The following is a 24,617-nucleotide window of genomic DNA, read 5'->3' as shown; positions in this document are numbered from 1 at the left end:
ATTTGCAAAGCTTGAAACATTCACTATCTGAATTTCTATAGGAAAAGTATACTCACCCTATTTTGTTTTTATTTTTAAATTTATATTATTGAAATATAGTTGATTCATAATGTTTTAATTTCTAATATACAGCAAACAGACTCCATTGTACATACACATGCACATACACACACATATTCTTTTTCATATTCTTTTCCATTCTGGCTTATCACTGGATACTGAGTACAGTTCCCTGTGCTATACACTAGGACCTTGCTGTTTATCCATCCTGCATATAATAGTTTACATCTGCTAATCCCAAAGTACCCACTCCATTCCTCCCCCACCCCCCCTTTCCTTTGGCAACACAAGTCTGTTCTCTGTCTTATTCACCACATATTCTACTGTGAAGAGAGAAAAATAGTATGTCATTTTAAGGTGAAGAAGAATCAAATTAACACATGGTCTATTGTGATTATGGCATTCTGTGGAGGAAGCAGTTAGGAAAATTAGTTTAGCAAAATTGAAAATAAAAACCATGGATAGATATTTAAGAAACATGGAAAGGTGAAAATGAATATGTTTATATTGGCTGTGCCTCATGAAGCAATCAATTCACTATTTTTTATTCCCATTATATTTCGCAAAAAAAAAAATGCAGGAGCAAATAGAAACAGTCTAATAATTAGGGGGTAAAAGTGAACCTTATCTTTGTCTCGGAGGTGTGAGCTCTGTAAGGGGAGGGTCTGCCTCTTTCTCCCTGTGACTTCAGGGCCTAGTGTTTAGCACTAGGTCCTTAGCTGAATACTCTGCAATGAACATTTTGGTGAATGCCATTTGGCTGGCCCCTGAAAGGTTGAGAAGAACCTCTGAAGGTTCAATCCCTGAAGAAAGGCTGAAAGAGAAACAAAAAGTAAGAGGTATTTTCCTTAGAAAACAGAAGAAGCAGAAAACCTTTTCCCCCCATTTATTCACCAGCCTGGCCTTTAGCTCAGCAACAAGTTTGTCATCAATCTCTTTCTACAGACTCATGGATTTTAATTCATTTACTGTGACTCTTGTTTATATCAGAGTCATTACTTTGTTTATTTTATAGACTTTAGTTTTTGCTTCCTAGATAAATGAAAGGATTTTTCTTGACCATTATATGTCACATAAGTGCTTTTTGAACACTCAATAATGTTATTTACAACGGGACCCCTAGGTTGAGAAGATTCCTTGGAGGAGGGCATGGCAACCCACTCCAGTATTCTTGCCTGGATAATCCCATGAACAGTGGACCCTGGTGGAGTTGCAAAGAGTCAGACACAACTAAAGCAACTTAGCACTTACACACAAAAGGTAACTGCACAGCAGCGGGAACAAGGAGTTCTCTGAGTGAAAGTTCCATCTCGTCCCAGCAGCGCGTTACCATGGAAAGAGTACTCTTTTTTGAGGCAATTGGTTTCTAGCTTTTTCTTCCAGTGATATACTCAGTCTCCCTGGAATATTAATTTGCCTTTCTAGGCCTAAACTTCTTTATCTGTAAGAACAAGAGGTAAGGCTAAATTGGTATCTTTTAAAGCAACATAACAGTTTTTATATAAATTCTCAAATAAACCCTAAGATAGTAAAAAATAAAGAAAGAAATTATTGTGTTATTGTAGATTCGCATTTTACTCAAAATTTGTAACATTTATTCTCTGTCAAAAACACAAAGCACTATATTAATATTTGTGATCTCTCAAGGGCTCAGATACGAGTCTAGTTCACAGTTTAGTGTGTGTTTTGAAGTAAAGCTTTAAAAATGGTTAAAATACATTTGACAAATGCTATTGGAATCAAGTCTTTGCAGAAGTTGTGGGCATCTCTGTAGTTTTGAAAGGTCTCTATAATATGTCCCCTGATCATTTTTTCTAAAGTGCTGTGCACTACAGATGTGTTTGCAAGAAGTGATTTCAGAGGACTAGAGTACTATAGTATGCAGGACTCACTTATTTAATGCATAATGCACTAATTCCAGGGGAAATCCTTGAATTTCACTTCCTCCAATATCCTCACTTTTCTAATGATCTTTGCCTATGATGCTTCTGCATACTTAGCACTATAGCAGAGGCTGGGGATAAAATGGTGTGCAAGACATATTCTCTGGTCTCAAGAGCCTAATGGACTTCCTCTTTTAGAACTGTTGCTCCTCTTGTTTGAGAGTTCACTTAATTCCACTATCTAGTCACACTAGCTGGAAAACTTGGGATTTTTTTACATTCCCCTCTCCCTCTTTACTCCTACACAGAACCAAGTCCTATTTTTTATTTTATTTTATTTTATTTTCATTTCTACAGCTGCTATTCTATTTCAGAGCTTTGTCAACTTTTACCCAAACTATTAAAATAGCTTTGATTCATCTTGATTCCTCCTGTTTTGTTCATCTACATTGTTGGCAAAGTAATCAGTGTCAACTCTAAATTTGATCAAAAGACTCGCTAAAATCCTTCTAAGGATTCCTAAGGAGCATAAAATAGTGTGCATAACTTTCCCTGGTGGCTAAAATGGTAAAGAACCCACCTGAAATGCAGGAGACCTCAGTTTGATCCCTGGGTCAGGAAGATCCCCTGAAGAAGAGAATGGTTACCCACTCCAGTATTCTTGCTTGGAAAATCCCATGGCAGAGGAGCCTGATGGGCTACAGTCCATGGGGTCACAAAGAGTCAGACATAACTAAGTAACCTACACACACTAACACCCTCTAGTGGATTAACACAGTTTATAAATATCACTATGATAGGGACCTATGTTAGTCAGCTTGAATTGCTATAACAAATAGACTGAGTGGCTTAAACAGCAGACATTTATTTTTCACAAGTCTAGACGCTAGGAAGTCCAAGATTAAGGCACTGGTCAATTTGGTTAAGGTAAGGGTCCTTTTTTCTGGTTTGTAAATGGACACCTTCTTGCTATATCCTCATATGACACAGAATTTCATGTCTCTTCCTGTTTTATAAGGAATTAATCCCATCATGATGAGGACTCGCTTCTTCCCTGGTGGCTCAGAGGGTAAAGTGTCTGCCTGCAATGTGGGAGACCGGGGTTCGACCCTGGTTCAGGAAGATCCCCTGGAGAAGGAAATGGCAACCCACTCCAGTATTCTTGCCTGGAGAATCCCATGGACAGAGGAGACTGGCGGGCTACAGTCCATGGGGTCACAAAGAGTCGGACATGACTGAGCGACTTCACTCACTCACTCAACTCTAATTAGGCAGAGGAACCAGAGACCAAATTGCCAACAACTGCTGGATCATCAAAAAGGCAAGAGAGTTCCAAAAAAACATCTATTTCTGCTTTATTGACTATGCCAAAGCCTTTGACTGTGTGGATTACAATAAACTGTGGAAAATTCTGAAAGAGATGGGAATACCAGACCACCTGACCTGCCTCTTGAGAAATTTGTATGCAGGTCAGGAAGCAACAGTTAGAACTGGACATGGAACAACAGACTGGTTCCAAATAGGAAAAGAAGTACATCAAGCCTGCATATTGTCACCCTGTTTATTTAACTTATATGCAGAGTACATCATGAGAAACGCTGGGCTGGAAGAAGGCCAAGCTGGAACCAAGATTGCCAGGAGAAATCTCAATAACCTCAGATATGCAGATGACACCACCCTTATGGCAGAAAGTGAAGAGGAACTAAAAAGCCTCTTGATGAAAGTGAAAGAGGAGAGTGAAAAAGTTGGCTTAAAACTCAACATTCAGAAAACTAAGATCATGGCATCTGGTCCCATCACTTCATGGGAAATAGATTGGGGAAACAGTGGAAACAGTGTCAGACTTTATTTTTGGGGGCTCCAAAATCACTGCAGATGGTGACTGCAGCCATGAAATTAAAAGACGCTTACTCCTTGGAAGGAAAGTTATGACCAACCTAGATAGAATATTCAAAAGCAGAGATATTACTTTGCCAACAAAGGTCCATCTAGTCAAGGCTATGGTTTTTCCAGTGGTCATGTATGGATGTGACAGTTCGACTGTGAAGAAAGCTGAGTGCCGAAGAATTGATGCTTTTGAACTGTGGTGTTGGAGAAGACTCTTGAGAGTCCCCTGGACTGCAAGGAGATCCAACCAGTCCATTCTGAAGGAGATCAGCCCTGGGATTTCTTTGGAAGGAATGATGCTAAAGCTGAAACTCCAGTACTTTGGCCACCTCATGAGAAGAGTTGACTCATTGGAAAAGACTCTGATGCTGGGAGGGATTGGGGGCAGGAGGAGAAGGGGACGACAGAGGATGAGATGGCTGGATGGCATCACTGACTCGATGGATGTGAGTCTGGGTGAACTCCAGGAGTTGGTGATGGACAGGGAGGCCTGGCGTGCTGCGATTCATGGGGTCGCAAAGAGTTGGACACGACTGAGTGACTGAACTGAACTGAACTGAACCCTAATTAGTATCCCAGACTTTCCACCTCCAAATAACATCACATTGAAGATTAGAATTTCAACATATGAATTTTGAAGGGACTAAAACATTCAGTCCATAGCATTCAGCCCCAAAATTCATGTCTTTCTCACCTGTGAAATATATTTAGTACACCCTAACGACTGAGCAACTGAACTGAACTGAACTGAATGGCCTCAAGAGTCTTAGCTCATTCAGCATCAACTCTAAAGTCCAGAGTCTTATCTAAAGTGAAAGTGCTCAGTTGTTTCCTACTCTTTGCGACCCCATGGACTGTAGCCTACCAGGCTCCTCTGTCCATGGGATTTTCCAGGAAATAGTACTGGAGTGGATTGCCATTTCCTTCTCCAGGGCATCTTCCCAACCCAGGGATTGAACCCAGGTCTCTCACATTGTAGACAGACACTTTGTCTGAGCCACACCAGGGAAGTCCTTAGTCTTATCTAAATAGCATCTAAATCAGATATCCTTCCTGAGGCAAAATTCCTCTCCTGCAAACCTATGAAAGTAGATGTGTGCTTCTAAAATACAATGGTAAGATGTGTACCTGCTCAGTCATGTCTGACTCTTTGTGACCTCATGGACTGTAGCCTGCCAGGCTCTTCTGTCCATGGAATTTTCCAGGCAAGAATACTGGGGTGGGTTGCCATTTCCTTCTCCAAATGGTGAGATAGGCTTTCTAAAAGAGAGAAATCAGAATGTAGAAAAGAGTGAGTCTCAAGCAAAACAAACTCCTTTGGACCTTGAGGCTTGAAAATAATCCTCTTTGGCTTGATGATCTTCCCTCTGGGCCCACTGAGGTGGCAGTCCCACCTTCAGGACCCACTGGGGTTGGGGTCATATCTCCACAGCTCTGCTGGGCAGTGATCCTGCCCTTTGAAACAAAAGCAGAGACAACCTTTCTCACTGGGCCTGTGGTGGGAGTGGCAGCCTTGGTGATCTCTGGATTATCTTTGGGATCCTTCCTTTTGATATAGTGCACAGCTAAGCAGCAATATATTCCAGTCCTGTAGGATCTAAGAAGTCCTTCAGCCCTCATTCATTTCATCTAGTTTCTAATCTCTTCAGCTCAAGCTATCAGTGTTTCTACTTGGGTGGCTGATTATGTCCCTGGTTCTTACCAATATTGACTTCCTTACCAGTCCCTTACTCACTCCCTTACCACATCTTTAGTGTTCTCAGCATTCTAGATAGGCTAGCAATTTTCCAAGACTTTACATTCTGGCTCTTTTTGTTTGGCAGTTCTGTCTTCAATTCATTTCTCTCTTCTCGCACTTCAAGGAATTAGAAGCAACTAGAGTGCTCTTTCAACACGTTGCTTAGAAATCTCAGCTAAATATCCAAAATCTTTAATTGAAACTTGTACCTTACAAAAACAGTGTAAAACAAACACAATTTGGCCAAGTTCTTTGCCAGTTTGTGACATGGATTACCTTTTCTCCATTATCCAATAATATCTTCCTCATTTCTACCTGAGGTCTCCTCAGAATGGCCTTTACTATCCATATTTCTACCACCATTCTGTTGATGATTGATATATTTTCTAAGAAGATAGATGCTTCCTCTACAATTCTTTTTTTTTTTTTTTCCTGTGTTCTCACCAGAATGGTCTTAGCTGTTGTTTCATAGCAATATCAGCTTTTTCTAGTATGTACCTCGAAATTCTTTCATCTTTTTGTTACCCTGTTCCAAAACTGCTTCCATGTTTTTAGGTATTTGCTATAATTGCACCCCACTTCTCAATATCAATGTCTATATTAGTTACTGTTCTTCAGTTGGGTTCTACAGACCCAATAGAATACATATGTGAGATTTATTGTAAGAAGTTGGCTCCCACAATTATGGAGGCAGAGAAGTCTCCCAATCTGTGGTCAGGATGGAAACCAGTGATCCAGGAAAGCTGTGCTGTAAATTCTAGTCTGATTCCCAAGGACAGAGAACCAGGAGCCCTGATATTATAATAAGATTTAAGTCCCAGGTCAAGCACAGGAGAAGATCTGTGTTTCAGCTCCTGCAGTTAGAGAAAGAATTCAACTTTCCTCTACTTTTTTTGTTCTATTCAGGCCCTCCACAGGCTGGATGATACCCAGCACCAACATTGGGAGACAAACTGCCTCTCTCAACCCACCAAGTTTCTTTTTTTTCCTTGTTTTTAAACTTTATTTTTAATTGGATGATTATTGCTTTACAATGTTGTGTTGGTTTCTGCCTTACAAAACATGGATCAGCTGTAAGTGTACATATATCCTCTCCCTCTTGAGTCTCCCTGCCTCCTATCCACCTTCTCACCCATCTAGTTCAACATAGAGCACTAGGTTGATCTCCCTGTGCTGTATGGAAACTTCCCACTAGCTATCTATTTTATACATGGTAGTGTGTATAGGTCAATGCTACTCTCTCAATTCATCTACTGTCTCCTTCCTGCACTGTGTCCACAAATCCATTCTCTACATCTGGGTCTCTATCCTACCGTACAAATAGGTTCATCAGTACCATTTTTCTAGATTCCATATATATGCATTAATATACAATATTTGTCTTTCTTTTTTACTTACTTCCCTGTATAACAGGCTCTAGGTTTATCCACTTAATTTCAACCAGCTCAAATTCATTCCTTTTCATATCTGAGTAATGTTTCATTGTATACATGTTCAGTGCAGTTGCTCAGTCATGTCCACCTCTTTGCAACCCCATGGACTGCAGCACACAAGGCTTCCCTGTCCATCACCAACTCCCGGAGCTTGCTCAAACTCATGTCCATTGAGTCAGAGATGCCATCCAACCATCTTATCATCTGTTGTCCCTTTCCCCTCCTGTCTTCGATCTTTCCCAGCATCAGGGTCTTTTCCAATGAGTCAGTTCTTTGCATCAGGTGGCAAAAGTACTGGAGCTTCAGCTTCAGCATCTGTCCGTCCAATGAATATTCAGGACTGATAACACAAGTAAAGTAAAAATGCAGTCTCATTTAAAATATATATATAGAGAAGGCTAGAGATGCCTTTGATTTACACTGCTCGTCTCTTATTTCAAACTTAAAAAAAAAAGGATACACAATTGTCCATGTGTGGTTTTTCATGTACAGCGTCAGTCACTGTAGGAAAATGGGCTTGATAAATGGTGGTGGTCAACTTGATGAGCAGTGCCAAGGAAAGGGTTGCATAATACATCTTCAAGATTGCTCCCAAAGAACTCATATGCATAAGAAGCCAGGTGCCTAAGTCTGATTCCTTTCATACAAAATTATTTGTTGTGATAGTGAGTTTTATAAGACCATGTTTTTGATAGTCTTCAAGAGTTTAGTATGTGTGTGTACTCTTTACCTTTGCTCGCTATTATGTCACTATAAATAATTGACTTTGCCGATTAATACTGATGGCATTTTTTTCTTGTAAAGATTTTATCATATCTTCACTTGTCATTTTAAGGCTTTAAGTGTCCTTGAAGAGAATCTACTTTAAGCTGTGTCAAATTGTCACCTTAAATATTAATGATTATTTTGTTTTGTACTGTAGTATTCTGAAAAGGGTACAACTTAATAAAAGCCACATCAAAAGAAATTTGTCTTTTAAAACTAATTTTGAGGTCATAAATTCTTCAGTCTTTTTGGAATGTGAGGTAATCAGATTGTTCTTTAACAAGATCTACTCAGAAAACAGTAATGAGTACTGGTCCTGGTTTTGATGTCCTGATTCCAAGAAGTAGTTTTCCCTGTAAGAGAATGAGAGAGAGGAAGATGTGAGAGAAGGAAAAGAGAATGATAAAGAACCTTGAGAAACAGGATAGCACCTTATAAATCTTTTGTGTTCCTAATACTTTATTCAGTAGCTGAAATATATTTGGTGCCCCCAATTTTTTTTTTAATTGGAGTATAGTTTCTTTACAATGTTGTGTTAGTTTCTGCTTTACAGCTAAGTGAATCAACTCTTTGTATACATATATCTTCCCTCTTGAACCTCCTGCCCATCTACCCTCCATCAACCCTCATTTAGGTCATCTAGAGCACCAAGCTGAACTCCCTGTGCTATACAGCAGGTTCCCACTAGCTATTTGATACACAATAGTGTATATATGAGAAGGAAATGGCAACCCACTCCAGAGTTCTTGCCTGGAGAATCCCAGGGACAGCGGAGCCTGGTGGGCTGCTGTCTCTGGGGTCGCACAGAGTCGGACACGACTGAAGCGACTTAGCATGCATGCATTGGAGAAAGAAATGGCAACCCACTCCAGTATTATTGCCTGGAGAATCCCAGGGACAGAGGAGCCTGGTGGGCTGCCATCTATGGGGTCACACAGAGTCAGACACGACTGAAGCGACTTAGCAGCAGCAGCAGTGGCAGTGTATATATGTCAACTCCTATTTCCAAGTATTTTTTGAATTAATGAATGAGCCTCTGGATCAGATACTTTGTTCTGCCTTATTTAGTTCTCTTGAAACCTGTTTATTTTGCTTACAGTTTTGGTTTGCAGAGAAGTTAACAGCAAATAGTAATTGGTTTGAATATTAAAACTACATAATCAAGTTTTTCTCTTCTAAAGTGTGTGTGTAGTCATGGAGTACCACTGAGGATATTTTATTTTTCTTTATTATTTTTTTTTCTTTTGAAGACATTTTTGGTATTTACTTTGGAACTAAAGAATGTGAAATGAGCAGAATCATGTAACTTTTTAAAAAAGACTAAAGAAACTTTAGACTTTTAAGGAGTATGATTTCTCTGCATTTGCTTGACAGATGAGTTGCTTAATAATTGTGGAAAGGAAATGATCTTAGATTTATAGGAGGGAAAAAGAGATATGCACTTTTGAAGTCTTTTACTCCCCAGAGGATTCCCCTACCCCAGCCGCCATGTAATAATATCTTTGTGAACTGGAAAGGGATTAAGGTGTCTTCAGGAAGATTGATCACACTGAAGGCAAAGATGAATTTCTGTGACTTAAGACTGACTTAAGGCATTGAAAAAGGGCATCTACATTTTAATAAATATGATTCAAAAATTAGCCACTGTCTCATCAGCTTCAGAGACTGTGGGTTGTTGGTTGAACCCAGGCTCAAGAGCAATGCTTCTTCTTTGCTCTAACAGTAAGGTCACAGCAAATGTCCAAAAAGCTCCCCCATGGAAATTGTATGGTAATAAAATTGTCTCTTTGTTCTTTATCTCTCGGTATAAGAAAATTGTGAAACCTTCATGCAAAGGTTATTTCTTGCTTGAAAATAAAAATGTGAGAAGTTTAGGCAGGTTTGCACAGGATCCTCATCTCTCAGTCAGAGCCATCTCCTTATTAGAGAACAAATTCTAAGGATTAACTTGCTGGTGAGAATCAAGCTGGTTGAAGACATTGAAAGCAGAAGAAAGAGCATTAGGCAAGGTCCAGTTTTTTAAAACATTATGGGCCTATGGAGATTAATCATTTTAATATGATTAGAATGTAAAGTGTAATATGATTGAGAGGTAAGAGGAAGAATCCAATGCCATAATGAAAATATAGTGATTCTTCTTTACCAAGAAAAAGATTCAGATCCAGATGAAATCATCTGTCAAATATGTGAGAGATAACTTACATATGTGAAAGATTTTCTCAAAAGGGAAGTACTATCTTTGTAAATCACATGCTTTACAAATCTAACTAGATTGTTAGTAACATAGTATTTTAAGATGTAATGAGGCAAGATGTCTTTATCAGCTCAAATTTTTAATCTGGGGGTCCTGACATCAGAATTTTTAACCCAATTAATTTTTAATCAACTTACTTATATCATGCTGTTGCTTTTGACCATGGTATTATCCAAATTAGACTGACATTATTTTTTTCATGACCACCTTAGCAACATAGCAACATAAGCCTGAGCCACACTGAGATATAAGGAAGGGAGGATAATTGAAGTGACTTCAGGAAAAAGCATGAGCAATACAATAGAATGGAGGGCCGGCTACAGAAAATAATATCTATTCTTGTGTGCAGAATTCCATGAACAGAAGAGCCTGCCAGGATACAGTCCATGGGGTCTCAAAGAGTAAAACATGACTAAGGTACTTTCCTTTTTTTTTTTTTTTTTTAAATGAAAGAGAACAAAAACCAAAGAGAGTTGCGGAGAGTGAGCAGCGAATGTTTGGGGACATGATAAGCAGACCAGAGATACTGGACGATCTTCTATTTCCACTGGTACCAGGAAGTACCACTGGACACATTTTTGTTCTGAGAAGAGACAGTTGCTATTGAAGGGAACTGTCAAGCTTGGAAGATGTTAATACTTGGGGATTCTTATACTTTTGTTCATTGCGTTTTGAAGTTACTTCATATTCACATCACTGGACATTCCATACTTCAACCTGGTTTGTCTATTCAAAAATCTCCTTACCTTTTAATTCATGGAGATAACTGAAGTTATACAGAGCGTTTCTTCATAAACATTCACCTTCTCATTGAATTATTAATGGCCTGAAGCTATCCTTTCATCATTCGTCCTCCCTACAAGTATGGCTTTGGGAATTTTCTTTAAGGCTTCCATTCAGTTCCACAAATGCTGACATGTGCTTCTTATATGTCCCAGCCCTATTGAGGGGCAGACAGAATATGACAGACACCACTAATTGTTAACCTAATAACCATTCTTTCCTCCTGTCTTCATTAGAGAGCTCACATTTTGTTTGGAGCAGCAATGTGTCTGGTTGAAAGCCTTGCCTTACCAGAGTTTTCCTAGAGATAGACCGCTGTGCAGTATTCTGACCTTTGCAGTGTCAGTAAGAATCTTCTGGAAATTTCTGGGAAAGGTTTTTCTTTCTTTTAAGTGCTATCCATTTCTTCTCCACCTTTCTTCTTGCCTGAAATGGAATAGCCATTGTGACAATGAGGTGGCAGCATAAAAACAGTCTATAATGATGGCAGAGTAGAAAGCAGGGAAATGGCCTGGAACACTGATGATATTACGAAGCCAGAGCTCCAAACCTGGACTGTCTACCTGAGGATAGCTCTTGTTATATAAGCAAAATGTGTTGTGGAGAAAAAATAAACTTGGAAGAAAAATATACAGAATACATTCATCTTCTCTAGATTATATATATATATATATATACATATACATACACACACACACAAACACACACACACATATACACATATACACAGTTGGGATTTTGTGCCATGTAATCCCTGAAAAGCTCCAATATGTATAGGAGTGGGTTCCTGTATTTAAGGTTTTGAAAGTTTACTGAAAAAAAAAAAAAAAAAAACAATGGATTGAATAGGGTAGAAAAGGGGAGAGGACAGGGCTACAAGCTATTTGTCCACATTGCATGTTGGACAGAGCTGGTAATCCTTGTTCATTATTTGACCAAACTGCTGCCTGTTTTTCCTTAGGAAACTTACCATGGGCTGACCAAGACTATAGTTTTAGAAGAAATGGTAGAAAAATGTGTGTTTCTGGATGCTGCTTGTTCTTAACACTCTTAGGAAAGCCCAACAAAAAGGATGAACTTGAACTAGAGCTAGTCACTTCTGCCACCGAGATGGAAAGATCATAGTCCTCAAACTGTGGCTGAAAAAGCTCTTTGCAGTTGTCATTGGCGTCTAACTATTCAACCCGGGCAGGCAGTCCTTAGGTACCTGAACAGGCACCAGGAGGAAGTCCTCTGCTAAACCTCTGTAGCCTCCAGGAAGTGGCTTCTTCCTCCAAAATGCTCACATCCGATGCGGTCATGAAGGATGATAGAAGGAAGATTCTAAGGATGACCGGTCCCCAGGGCAAGGGACAAAGGGGGTCCAGAGGCAGAGATAGTGAAGAAGTGTAACCCCAGGACTAGGGGGTTGCCCACTTGATGTGCTTCCTAGCTACATCCCTGTTTATGGATGAAAGTTTTCATTTGTCTGTACTTTTCTTACTGGGTATGTTGAAAGCAGATAACATTTTTATGCATTCGAGGTTATCAGACATGCAGACCTGCTACAGTACCAAAAGAACCTGGAATTTGAACTGGGTATATACCAGCTTGTATAAGAATTTGGGATTATGTTAGTTGGGGAAAAGGAGTAAATGTATATATCAGTGTTGAGTAGACAAAGGTTTAAAATATGTCAGATATTATTTGTCTGATCAGTATACATACTCACTCATTTTCTCTTTAAAAGCACCTCAATTTTGGAGGGAAGATCAATAATGCGCAAAGCCATACAGTTGTCTTCCCAGATTCCCTGGGAGATGGTGATGTTATATAGTTCAAGTAGTGAAATTTAAGCAAAGATCAGCCAGTTATGTTGCTTCTTTGATGAAGTTGTTTATCCTTCCTCTTCTTTCTTGTTTTTATGGTGACAAATGTGAGGGGAGAAGCCACAAGTAAAAAACAGCAAAGTGGAGTGAGAGAAGGTGGATAAGGCTTGGCTGATGTGTGGTCAAGACGCCAGCCCTAGGTGATTAATTACATACTTTGTCTTATGTGAGGGAGAAAAAAAAGTCACTAGATTGAGGCACTGGAGTAGGTTTTTTGTTACATAAGCAAAGCAACAATCTTAACTGATATGCACAAATTACAGGCTCTCCATACCTTTCAAATCTAATGACCCAGCACGAGGAGCCCCTTCCTTAGGGTCTTATTCCCATAAAAATCTCCCTTCTCTTCAGTATTTCAATATCTACCTTCTTTTCTGGTATTCTTTCTGTTTTGTCCCCAAACATTTATCATTCTATAAGAAAATGACTCCATCAGCTATATATCTAACTTTTTCACAGGTATAAACAGCATATATCTACATTCTCAATATAAAATATTCACATAATTTAGAAGAACCACTGATTTTATCTTTTCATTCTTTTCTTTTCATTGATGAAATCTGTAAAGTGAATCTCTTCAACTCAGGATTTTCTCCCAATGGCCATCTTAATTCTATGAAATCTGGTGTCTGCCCTCATCATGCCACCGAAAGAAGCAGTTGACTGGTGACTTGGTTACTCCTAGATGATACCTTTCAGAGATTATGCTGAATTGGCCATGAATGTGCAGCTGCTACAGGCCTGCACCAGTGTGCTGTGAGATTTTAAATGGGCCAGAAGTATTCAGAATAAGCTTTTACAAAAATAGAACCTATCTTCCTTCCCACAAATCATGATTGGTCAAGTCACAAACTTGTCTTTCTAGGAGTGAGTGAGTGCTCAGTCATGCCTGATTCTTTGTGGTCCCATGAACTGTATCCTGCTAGGCATCTCTGTCCATGGAATTTTCCAGGCAAGAATACAGGAATGGAATGCTAATTCCTACTCCAGGAGATCTTCCCAACCCAGGGATCAAACCTGCATCTCTTGCATCTCTGATACTGGCAGATGGATTCTTTACAACTATGCCACTTGGGAAGCCAGATGGGAAGCCCTCTTTCTATATCTAAGTCTTTTGGCTTGGTAGAAATTCCTCATTTAGGAGGATAATTTGCAAAAGCTAAAACTAATAATTCCCAATTTTTAAAAAATTCCCACATAGAACATAACAAGTATACTATGCAAATACTCTTACATAGAAACAGGTGAGTAAGTAAAAGTATTCTTATACATGGCAAACTAAATTAATTTTATTATCAAATTTGTTGAAAATTTTTCATATAGATCCTTTTATTTTTCTTAGACCTCTGGACTTTTGCATTTTGCTAGTATTAGTATCCTGCTTTTTTCTAACCTACTATACCATGTGTAAAACTAGCTAGTGATATGTTTAAAAATTTCTGAGACCTAGTTGGGAATTGTGTTCAGTTCAGTTCAGTTCAGTTCAGTCACTCAGTAGTATCTGACACTTTGCAAACCCATAGACTACAGCACATCAGGCTTCCCTGTCCATCACCAACTCCCGGAGCTTGCTCAAACTCATGTCTATCAAGTCAGTGATGCCATCCAACCATCTCATCCTCTGTCGTCCCCTTCTCCTCCTGCCTTCAATCTTGCCCAGCATCAGGGTCTTTACCAATGAGTCAGTTCTTCACATCAGGTGGCCAAAGTATTGAAGTTTCAGCTTCAGCATCAGTCCCTCCAATGATTTCCTTTATTATTGATTGGTTGGATCTCCCTGCAGTCCAAGGGACTCTCAAGAGTCTTCTCCAGCACCATGGTTCAAAAGCATCAATTCTTCGGCACTCAGCTTTATTTATAGTCCAACTCTCACATCCATACATGACTACTAGCAAAACCATAGCTTTGACTAGACAGACCTTTGTCGGCAAAGTAACGTCTCTGCTTTTTAATATGCTGTCTAGGATGGTCATAGCTTTTCTTCCAAAAAGCAATCATCTTTTAATTTCATGGCTGCAGTCACCATCTGCAGTGATTTTGGAGCCCCCAAAATAAAGTCTGACACTGTTTCCATTGTTTCCCCATCTATTTGCCATGAAGTGATGGGACTGGATGCCATGATCTTAGTTTTCTGAATGTTGTCTTTTAAGCCAAATTTTTCACTCTCCTCTCTCATTTTCATCAAGAGGCTCTTTAGTTCCTCTTCACTTTCTGCCATAAGGATTGTGTCATCTGCATATCTGAGGTAATTGATATTTCTCCTGGCAATCTTGATTTCAGCTTGTGCTTTATCCAGCCTGGCATTTCACATTATGTACTCTGCATATAAGTTAAATAAGCAGAGTGACAATATACAGCCTTGACATACTCCTTTCCTAATTTGGAACCAGTCTGCTGTCCCATGTCCAGTTCTAACTGTTGCTTCTTGACCTGCCTAGAGATTTCTCAGGAGGCAGGTAAGGTGGTCTGGTATTCCCATCACTTTAAGAATTTTCCATAATTTCTTTTGATCCACACAGTCAAAGGCTTTGGTGTAGTCAATAAATCAGAAATAGATGTTTTTCTGAAACTCTCTTGTTTTTTCTATGATCCAACACATATAGCCAATTTGATCCATGGTTCCTCTGCCTCTGCCTTTTCTAAATCCAGCTTGAATATCTGGAAGTTCATGGTTCACGTACTGTTGAACATTTTTTGGTATTGACTTTCTTTGGGATTGGAATGAAAGCTGACCTTTCCCAGTCCTGTGGCCACTGCTGAGTTTTTTCCCAAATTTCCTGGCATATTGAGTGCAGCACTTTCACAGCATCATCTTTTAGGATTTGAAATAGCTCAGCTGGAATTCCATCACCTCCACTAATGATGCTTCCTAAGGCACATTTGACTTTGCATTCCAGGATGTCTGGCTCTAGGTGAGTGATCACACCATCATGGTTATCTGGGTCATAAAGATCTTTTTTGTATAGTTCTTCTGTGTATGCTTGCCACCTCTTCTTAATATCTTCCGTTTCTGTTAGGTCCATACCATTTCTGTTCTTTATTGTGCCCATCTTTGCATGAAATGTTCCCATGGTATCTCCAGTTTTCTTGAAGAGCTCTCTAGTCTTTCCCATTCTATTGTTTTCCTCTATTTCTTTGCCTTGTTCACTGAGGAAGTGATCCCTTATCTCTTATCTCTTTTAAGAGATCTCTTATCTCTCCTTGATATTCTTTGGAACTCTGCATTCAAATGGGTAAACTTTCCTTTTCTCCTTTGCCTTTAGCTTCTCTTCTTTTCTCATGTTTAAAAATTTTTAAGATCTAGTTGAGAACTGTTTTAAGCCTTTTTAAAATGACAGTAATGAATAACAATTATATATAGGTACTAAACAGAACTGGCTATAAAAAGTCAGATTTTCATTTTGTGTATCAGTTTTACTAGTAATTTTTGCACACATCCTCCCATTGCCCTCAACTGGTGATCAATAAGTGTTTAGAAAACAACAATATTTGACAGCACAAGTCTTCATTTGTCATATGTTTCTGGTTCAGAATGGATATCAATTTTGATTCACTGCTTTCAGAACAGCTAGAGCAGAATGGACTAGATTAGCAGGCATGAATAAATCTTAATTTTGTTGAGATTTATACCTGTCGCATGATAAACACAGATAAATGCTCCTTTATCCAATCAGTTGCATCGATTTGGGTCTTACAAAAGTTAAATGTTAGTCTAAAATTAAATTTGTGGTGACATGGTAAATGTAACTTGAGGTAATGATGGTATAGGTCAGTATATGGCAGGGGAGATAGCACAAGGGTTCTACTAGCCCATAAATAGTTTGCTCAAGTACATAATTAGGCAAAATGTACACGCAATTCATGGAGATGGGAAAACAGAGCTCTTTTTAGGCTCAAAAATTGTAGAATTAAGAATTACCTAAACTCTTCAGTTGATTATGCAACACCAGCCCTTGGAATCAGGAGGATGATTTATCATTCATTATAAAACTAAACTTTAAAGCTGTGTTTCTAAGAAATTTTGGTTGCTTCTGTGGAAGGGAACTAAGAGGATAAGGGAGAGACTTTTTTCATAATATATCTTTGTACAATTTGAATTTCATATCATATGCATATAATATCTATTCAAATAACTGAATATTAGAAAGGAGAAAAGGAAACAAAGTAAAATAAAGATAAACCCAAGGCTTCCTACCTAAAAAGAAACTCCAACAATTTAAACACTTAGGAAGAATTTACTTGGGTGACACAGTTTTGACAAAAAATCCACCTGCCAATGCAGGAGACAAAAGAGATGCAGGTTAGATTCCTGGATCAGGAAGATCCCCTGGAGAAGGAAATAGCAACCCAGTCCAGTATGCTTGCCTGGGAAAGCCCATGGACAAAAAGAGCATGGTGGGCTACAGTCCATAGGGTCACAAAGAGTCAGACACAACTGAGCACCAGCACCTCCTGTCTTGTTAGATCACCTATACTCAGCATATACCCTTTGTTCCCTTTGCATATTGTATTATTCATGGTCCTCTGCATTTTAACACTCGAAGTTATTTTGAGTGCATTGACTTTTGCCTTTTCTAGGATATATTTCTCTAGAATATTTTACAGTACTCTGCCTATAGAAGAAATTCATTAAATAGATGAAAAATAACTGAGAAAATAAACTGCTCAGTTGTTCATCACTAGCCTTTTAATATGGGGCCAAAGTTAATAGCAGTATAGTCAGACTGGTAAACATATGTCCAGCAAAAGGCAGCAGACATTTGATGGACATTGAATATTTAAGAGTCAAGAACTCCATAAGAGGGTCAAGGAAGGCTTGGTTTATATTGTTAAAGAAGAGTTAGGAAACCTACAAATCAGAGGTCATCAAGAGGGAACAAGTAAATAGGTACTGAAAATTTGGATTAGTCAGGAGATTGAGAAGATTGCAACCCACTCCAGTACTCTTGCCTGTAAAATTCCATGGATGGAGAAGCCTGGTAGGCTAAAGTCCATGGGGTCACAAAGAGTCAGAAGCAAATGAGCGACTTCACTTCACTTGAGAGGATTGTATGGGGAAGGGTCAGCATTAGAGAAGAGAGCATGAATTTGGATCTCAGAGTAGAGCCCCTCCTATTTATTGTACTTTTTTTCTAGCTTTGTGTTAGTAGGGGACTACACTAGGGCTTGTTGAAGAAATGTGATATGAAACAGTCATAGGATTATAAAATCAAAAAATATAAGGGCTGTAAGGTACTTAAAGATTACCTAAGTCTAGTTTTTTCTCATTTTGTAGATGAGGAAACTGAGGACAATGAAGGTTTTTAGAAGTTAAGACTGAATTTTCAAGTTCCAAGAGGTTCACATTTTTAATATCCCGTTACACATTCATTTTCTGAGAATCAAATTCATATTTCATGGAGAATTTGTCAACAGAATCATTGAGAAGTACAAGTAGCAGTATAATGAGTTTGATAAAAAGAAGTTTGGAATACCTCTTCTGGAGATGAGTAATTTATCCAGGGACACAAGGGTGTCACTGGTTTTCACATAGGTAAAAGTGAATTGACATAAAATAAAACTAGAGAGTTGTAATGCCAAAAAGATTGGGGATAAACACTTTTGAATAACTGACTCAGGCTTTTATGCACACTCAGTAGCTCAGTCATGTCCAAATGTTTGTGACCCCATGGACTCTACCCTGCCAGGCTCCTCTGCCATGAAATTTTCCAGGCAAGAATAGTGGAATGAGTTGCCATTTCTTTCTCCAGGGGACCTTCCTGACCCAGGGATCAAACCCAAATTTCTTGTATCTCCTGCATTGTCAGGTAGATTCTTTTACCATTGTGCCATCCAGGAAGCCCCAAGCTTTTAGGAGCAGTCTCTAAAATGAGAGAGTGTCACAAACTCCTTTGATAGCCATTTGGTAGATTGTGTTATAGGACATTAATGCCAAAGATAAAATAGTGAAGAAAGCCTTTTCAAAGAATTGAGTATTAGACATGCATGATTCAGAATAAAAGGTTAGTTAAGATCATGGCATCTGGTCCCATCACTTCATGGGAAATAGATGGGGAAACAGTGGAAACAGTGTCAGACTTTATTTTTGGGGGCTCCAAAATCACTGCAGATGGTGATTGCAGCCATGAAATTAAAAGATGCTTACTCCTTGGAAGGAAAGTTATGACCAACCTAGATAGCATATTGAAAAGCAGAGACATTACTTTGCCAACAAAGTCCATCTAGTCAAGGCTATGGTTTTTCCAGTGGTCATGTATGGATGTGAAAGTTGGACTGTGAAGAAAGCTGAGCACCGAAGAATTGATGCTTTTGAACTGTGGTGTTGGAGAAGACTCTTGAGAGTCCCTTGGACTGCAAGGAGATCCAACCAGTCCATTTAAAGGAGATCAGTCCTGCGTGTTCTTTGGAAGGACAGATGCTAAAGCTGAAACTCCAATACTTTGGCCAGCTCATGGAAAGAGTTGACTCATTGGAAAAGACTCTGATGCTGAGAGGGATTGGGGACAGGAGGAGAAGGGGACAACAGAGGTTGAGATGGCTGGATGGCATCACCGACTCGATGGACATGAGTTTGGGTGAACTCTGGGAGTTGGTGATGCACAGGGAGGCCTGGCGTGCTGCGATTCATGGGGTTGCAAAGAGTCGGACACAACTGGGCAACTGAACTGAACTGAACTGAACTGTTGGTTTTACTTTTCTGCTTTCATTCTTGCTTGGCCTCCCAGGTGGTTCAGTGGTAAAGAATCCCACCTGCCAATGCAGGAGATGTGGGCTGTCAAGATCCCGTGGAGAAGGACATGGTAACTCACTCCAATATTCTTGCCTGGAAAATTCCATAGACAGAGGAGCCTGGCAGGCTACAATCAATGGGGTCACAAAGAGTCAGACCTGACTGAACGACTAAGCATACACACACATTCTCATTCTCTCAACTTACTGCTTATTTGAAGAGCTGAAAGATTGTTTTGCTTATTGTTGCTATACTAATATAATTAAGTGTGGTAATAATTTTCTACAAAACTGTCATGCAGATAGAGTATTTATGAGTACACAACTCCACCATCTTAATCCATTTCAGCATAAATTTATATTTAACCAGTCAGAGAAGTCTTTACTTACTTAGCAGGAAATGTGACTTGAATTACTATGTTCTTGCAAATAGATCCCACTGTGGAGTCCCATGAGTCCACTCTAGCCTTAAACTCCTCCTTGGTGAATCTCAGACTGACTGACTGACAAAGGCTAATTTGTGTACATATTAGCTGTCTCCAACTACCTCTAGGAAATGACTCTCAAGAATGAAGCAAGACAGAAGCAGCTAGGTCTTTCTGAAAGGCTGGATAATAAAAGTGAAGCATTGCACATTGTCAAGACAAGTGTGTAGAGTATGAAAGCAAGAGCGATCAAGGACACCTCCTTTTTGCTTTTTTCCTCCTCCTGTTTCCTGGAGGGAGGTGAGGGCTGAGTGGAAACTAAAAATCTTTCAAGAACAGCATACCATCGGTCAGTCAAAGGCTAATATCTATAGAAGTGCTGATCTTCAACTTTAAGCCTTTCATTGTAATAGAGGAACCAGATGAAATTATACAAGACCTCATGGCAATCTCAGAGCTAGCCTCTCAAGATTTTCAGCCTGGGGTTGACATTGTTGAAATATTTAAAAGGGACTGGAAGGAAAAATTAATCTATTTATAGGTGCCTGTGCTATGTTGTTACTACTGCAAGGTGTTAAGACTTGACTTGCCTTCTTTCTTAGTTGATTTGCACACTTAGTACTGATGATAAATAACAATTGCAGGTTATTTCACTGACTTCACTGCAGTGAAACAGCCTAAGGTAGCACCACACACTGGCCTTTCAGCCAAAGATAAATAATTTCTGCACTGAATATAGGAGAGAAAGCAAACATTTCAATTACCATTACTTATAAGAGGTTGGAAAGACACACCATTGTAAGAAAACTTTCTGTGTTTAATTCCCTTTGTCCCTAAAGAAGACTCAAAAGAATTTTTTAACTGCTTCAGAAACTGCTGACTTGTTTCATAAGAGGCAAGTGTTTTCCATCTATATGGTATCATTGCTGTCTCAGCATCTTTGGTCTCCTACAGTATCATTCTCAAAGCTTGGCAACTGCTTTGAGTTTAATAAAATAATAGGTATTATTTAGAGATCTTCTCAACTGAAGAATTATTCCTATGAATCAGACTTCAGTCATTGCAGATTCCATTTAAAGATTCCTCTTCTTTTTACTTGCCGTCATCCTTATCAAATATAGTTTCAATTAATATGCTGGAAGAATGGCATTAGGATCTGGGGGAGAATTTGTCCACCAGTAGAGACAGTGGCATCCTAGGAAATAGTCATTCTAACACTGGAATGATGAAAATAATTCCCTCTGTTGGGAATTCCCTGATGGTCCAGTGGTTCAAGGCTCTACCTATTATGTTACACTGTGTGTAGGACTCCTCACTACCAATGTTGAAGACCATGTTCAATCCCTGGTCAGGGAACTAAGATCCCACAATTTGTGTGGGAGATGCCCTTCTCCCTCCTGAAAAAAGTCTATTATGTCCCAACAGAGGATGAAGATTTAATTATATTAGTTTTATTTCATAAAATGACTTTTTTGAGTTAGGCTTCTACAAAGTCTTTTTTTTTTAGTAATTTATTTTAATTGGAGACTAATTACTTTACAATATTGTAGTGGTTTTTGCCATACATTGACATGAGTCAGCCATGGGTGTACATGTGTTTCCCATCCTGAACCCCCCCTTCCACTTCCCTCCCCATTCCAACAATGTCTTTTTAAAGATGAATAAATTAAGGTTTTGTAGCCCAGCTAGTAAGTGACTCACTTGGAACTGAAATTCAAGAATGTCTGACTTCAAGGCTCTTCCTATTATGTTACACTGTGCTTCTTATGTCAACATTAAAATTACAGAGATGCTAAAAGTTTAGAAATCTTCTAAAATTTTCATCTATGTTTTTCCTTTCCTCCTCTCTCCTCTACATTTCCCTGACTTAAATGAAAAAAAAAAAAAAAAGTTAATTGATATTCTGGTAGAATTCAGTAGCTGTTCAGCAGACATTTGCTATTTTTTTTTTTTTTTTGGCACTGTGAATGTCTTATAAAAGACTGGATAAATAAATATGGCCTCAAACACCAGATCACTAATGATATCAAGCTGATTAGTACATGCAGAGATATAATTTTAGAGATACTTCTGGGTGGAAACAATAAAAGGTTCAGAATGGGTGTCTAAATTTTTCAGTGCTGTTTCATAGCCACAGTTAACTAGCTGTGAAATACTGCCATTTCCACTTAATTTTGTTCACTAGTTAATTCAATCCTCTACTTTATTTGATCAGATCTGGAGCCAAATCATTTGTATTCATTTTGCATTGTGTTTTTGCAGTGTCTCTTGATCACTTTCACATACTAATACTGGCTAATTCAATTGGGATTTATTGAAGCAGCCCTTGAAAATTAACCATCTAATTTCTCATACATAACATAAAAGTAGACTTATTTCTCTTCACTTGTCTCTTTGCAGAATATATATTAGCATAAAATAAGAGGTTGTCTTTTTGGTGCAAATCACAATGCTCACAATATTAAAGGATTGGTCTTAGAGAATGAATTTTGTCAAGAAGTGGTGGACTCTTATGGGAATGTAGACTTGATTGTCATTTTTTTTCCTATGGGGGAAACTCTGGATGAAATAAATGGATCAGGAAAACCAAGAGAAAGGATCAATTTCCTGATATTTAAGATATTAATAATTTATATGTTCCATTGCTTAGGTCATATCGGTAATGATGGTGAGAACAGAAATTATTAATGATTCTACAAAGATGAAAGCATGTGGCTTTTGCCTTTACAGATGAGGAATTTTGCTGGTTAAAAATCAGTCTATCAATCAAGTAATGAACTTACTCAATTTCAATCCTTTGGACACCATTTCTAATTTAACTATTTCGGGATGGAGTTGTCGTAAAATCTAAGCTATGAGTTCCTCCCTCGTCCCATTGATCTGACTGTACAAGGAATTTTAGTTAATTGGAAACCTGTTACATCTCCCTTTTTATGGAGCCAGGTAGTGCTTGCCTGTTAGAACCAGTCATTTCTCTTCAGCCCCATCTACATCGTCCATTCAGTTATCCTCTGATTAGAGCACGATTACATGCTCCTGGCATCCAAGAAAAGTCATAGGATCTCCAAAATGCAGTTTTAACTCATCATATATTAAGAAGCAACATAATGATCAAAGGTGAACACTTTAAAGCCTCATTCCTTAGTTTGTACTCTGAATCTGTCACCTAGCTGTGACTTTGTGTAAATTATATAATCTGTTGGATGCCTCAGTTTTTTTATCTGTAAAATAGGCTAATAATGGCAGCTATTTTGTAAATTTGCTATTCTGATGAATCCAAAAGATGTGAACTGTTTAAACTGTTTCTTGGCATATCATACATGCTCAATAAATATTAGATGTAGCTATTTATATCTTTACTATTATTCTTACTTAGGTGGACACATGAAAGCCTCCTTTGTCTATATTTTAGTTAGCTCTTCATTTTCTGTCTGGAATTTCCAATCAGTAAATGAAGACAGAATTTTCTTTTCTTTTTTTTTTTTTTTTTTTTTCAGAATTTTCTGTTTCATTTTTTGAAAATCAACTGAAAGGGGGGGAGGGGAAGGAACCAAAAAGAGGAACAAAAGAAATGTACATTTCAGCTTTGATCTAAAATTCCAAATTACAAGATAAATAGATGAATTTTTAAAAGCAAGGAAAATAGAGACTGAAGAGAAAATAGACAAGGGACTCAGACTTCAGAGAAATCTTCAAGGTTAATTACAGTCACACTCTGAAGTACTAAAGCAACATGCCCATTTGCAACTGTGGGGGTTGAGTGGACTGGTAAACCCAATGTGTGTTCCAATAACAGAGGCCCAAGGTTTAAATGAACATACCTAAAAGATAAGCTAGCAAAAGTTCCATTAATAAAGGAGGTATAGGATGAGTGACTGAACTATGAGAAGACTTGAAGCTATTTTCTCTATTATAAATGGGAAAAGGTGAAAGGTGAAAAGAGCTCATACAACCCCGGGTCACAAAAGTTCCCACTGTCTTGGAAGAGCCAGGGATTCTGGCTCTTCTACCGCATACAGCTACAGTAAATATGTCTAAGACACCTTTTATTTGCTCTGGACTATATTTTTTCATCCAAATTTGAACTTTTCTCATGGACAAAGTACAGTTTTCTTACCTCATCATTTTCTATTGTTTATTTTTCATAAAAGATTTGTGTGTAAAAGGACAGAAACAAAGTGAGTCTTAGATCTCTGTAGCTGGAAGGAAACAAGACGAGAACAGTCTGAACTGGAGTGTGGGGAGTGGAAAAGGCACTTTGCTTACCTTGGTATGGTCTACAACAGCACCTGAAAGTTGCATCTGAGCAGAAAAAGATTCCTAGCAATGTGGGAATGTGGTCCCACCGTTCCAAATGGGGTGAGACTACTGTAGAACAGTGAGCCACCTCTGGAGCCTTTGCAAGTCCTGAGGCTACTACCCCAACTAGCTCTAATCATAGATGCTGATTCTCGGCTTTCTCTGTGGATCTGACTTTGCTTAATCTGTGGTCTTTTTTATTCTCTGTGGGTCCCCCCCCCCCTTCCCTGGTGGCTCATATGGTTAAAAAAAAAAAAAATCCACCTGCAGTGCACAAGACTTTTCTGGATATCTGGGTCAGGAAGATCCCCTGGAGAAGGGAATGGCAATCCATGCCAATATTCTTGGCTGGAAAATTCCATGGACAGAGGAGTCTGGCAGGTTGCAGTCCCTGGAGTTGGAAAGAGTTGGACATGACTGAGAGACTAACACTTTCACTTTTTTTCACTTCTTTTTATCCTGACCTTTTTATTGTTTTCACTGAACTCTTTCC

The 24,617-nt window shown here is 38.7% G+C and overlaps 1 long non-coding RNA gene across 12 annotated transcripts in view; it reads left to right on the top strand.

The window, feature by feature from the left end:
• The window catches only part of LOC129659300 (uncharacterized), a 264,145-nt gene that overhangs the window by 42,408 nt on the left and 197,120 nt on the right, over nucleotides 1–24,617 (top strand). Inside the window, exons 4-5 of one of the 12 annotated variants that reach the window (XR_008717977.1) lie at nucleotides 10,370–10,437; nucleotides 11,765–11,979. The exons of 6 other annotated variants lie outside the window; for them this stretch is intronic. This is a non-coding gene — a long non-coding RNA (uncharacterized LOC129659300). Of the gene's footprint in view, nucleotides 1–1,183; nucleotides 2,549–2,961; nucleotides 3,459–10,369; nucleotides 11,548–11,764; nucleotides 11,980–19,396; nucleotides 23,173–24,617 lie in introns of those variants that run through there. 5 more of the 12 variants (XR_008717994.1, XR_008718012.1, XR_008717955.1 and 2 more) reach the window with 5 other exon arrangements.

The sequence above is a fragment of the Bubalus kerabau genome, chromosome 1 (assembly GCF_029407905.1).
Source record: "Bubalus kerabau isolate K-KA32 ecotype Philippines breed swamp buffalo chromosome 1, PCC_UOA_SB_1v2, whole genome shotgun sequence".
In the NCBI taxonomy this organism is placed as follows: Eukaryota; Metazoa; Chordata; class Mammalia; order Artiodactyla; family Bovidae; genus Bubalus; species Bubalus kerabau.
This window is presented reverse-complemented; position numbering and strand designations above follow the sequence as displayed.